We start from the raw sequence: 1,831 nt of genomic DNA, 5'->3' as shown, positions 1-1,831 counted from the left end.
AAGAAAAAAAGAAGATCAAGTAAGTATAATATAAAAATAGGGATATTTTAGGTTAGCTAAGATCAGATTAGGTAAAATAAATAATAATATAATAAAAATGTTTCATGAGCTGCACATGCCCCAAGTAATTTACAACTTACTATGGTGCAGATAGTAGTTAAGACACTGTTCAAAGGGCAATAAAACAATAAAATTTAATTATGAATAGATGTATACTGTTACAAGTTTAAAGCTACTTGGGATATACTAATGTAGTTTCATGTTACACTTTGAAATCATTCTAGAAAGAAAAAAAGGGCATTTTATATTTCTTTTTGATTTTTTTTTCTTTTTTGGTGGTTATGGGGTTGGTCAAATTGATCGATCCCATTTTGAGTTAGGGTAGAGAAAATAACAGATGAAATATTAAGTTTTACTGAAGGAAAAACATTTGAAATGAATGCACTTAGGAGGTTTTTAGGAATTACACAAAGGAAATTTGAGATGAGGAAAAGTATTTTAATCTTAACTTGAAAATTACTTTGTACACAGACTATTCAAAAGAAATACTCAATATATTTATCGACAAGTCTTTATTTTTGGTTTATTAAAAATAATTCACTAAAAATAAAATTTTTTGTATCTAAAAGACTTATGTCAACTGAAAGACTGCTAAATTTTGTGAAGATATATCTACTATATTGAAAGTTGGAAGTATTAAATCCAGGAGGTCATGTGGTTGGTCATATTGACAAACCCTGTGTTGAGAGAGTTAATTTATAACACGTGAAGCTCTTAAGTTGCTAATTAGACATACTTGGTTATTTTTTTCTTGACTATGTAACTTGTTTTGTATACAACTAGACCCAATAATCCTTGAATCTGTCTGGTAGAAAAGTGTAGTACTTTAAATATATTTCTATGACGACTTTCTTTGCATCAGATAAAAACTGTGTTTATTATACTCTAAAACAGAAGACCAGTCTGATAACCCATTTATACATCATGAATTAATAATATATTAATTTGGTGCACAAAGGAATAAAAATATTCTTCCAATATAATTATTCATTGGTATAGCAATAGAAGTAAACACTCAAATTGTGACCAAATGTATTTCTAGGGGATTGATTCTATTTTGAAAATTATGAAGTTGTGATAACATTTAGAAAACTAAAAAAATCTATTTGGCTTTATAAGTAATTTTTTTTTGTATATCAAGATTTCAATACACATACAATAAAACTTAAAACTTGAGGTTAAGTATAATGTTGTAACAAATCATCATTAAGGAAATTTCATAGAATTTACTTTACCAAATAAATCTTGAGACAGATATATAGCTAGAATCTTATTAGTATCTTTAACTTTCTCAATACAGACTCAGTCAATTTGACCAACCACGTGGCCTTTTTTGTTCTAATTTCAAATCTTTAAATATTTAATATTTATAACTCTTAATGTAGTGTGTATATCTTTATAAAATTTGGCAGTCTTTCACATACAAAAAAAAACATATTTTCATTGAAGTATTTTAAATAAAATAAAATGAAGATTTGCCCATAAATATATTAAGTATTTGTTTAGATTAGTCGGTGTGCAAAATAATTTTCATGTTAAAATTAAAAATAGTTTTCCTCATCTCAAAAAATCTCAAATTTCCTTTGTGTAATCCCTAAAACCTCATAAATGCATTTCAAACATTTTTTTTTCAGTAAAACTTTATAGTTTATCTGTTATTTTCTCTACTCTATCTCAAAATAAGATTGGTTAATTTGATTGACCTATAACCACAAAAAAAAATTGAAATAAACCTAAATTACCCCTTTTATTCTTTCTAGAATGACTTCAA

General features: G+C 25.9%; 1 protein-coding gene across 1 annotated transcript in view; it reads left to right on the top strand.

Annotated features, from left to right (window-relative positions):
• LOC106457147 (ATP-binding cassette sub-family F member 1-like) overlaps positions 1-1,831 on the top strand; it is a 66,164-nt gene that overhangs the window by 46,114 nt on the left and 18,219 nt on the right. The window lies entirely within an intron of this gene.

Source organism: Limulus polyphemus, unplaced genomic scaffold (assembly GCF_000517525.1).
Source record: "Limulus polyphemus unplaced genomic scaffold, Limulus_polyphemus-2.1.2 Scaffold14, whole genome shotgun sequence".
NCBI lineage: Eukaryota > Metazoa > Arthropoda > Merostomata > Xiphosura > Limulidae > Limulus > Limulus polyphemus.
The sequence above is the reverse complement of the archived record's forward strand: the minus strand, read 5'-3'. Positions and strand labels throughout refer to the sequence as shown.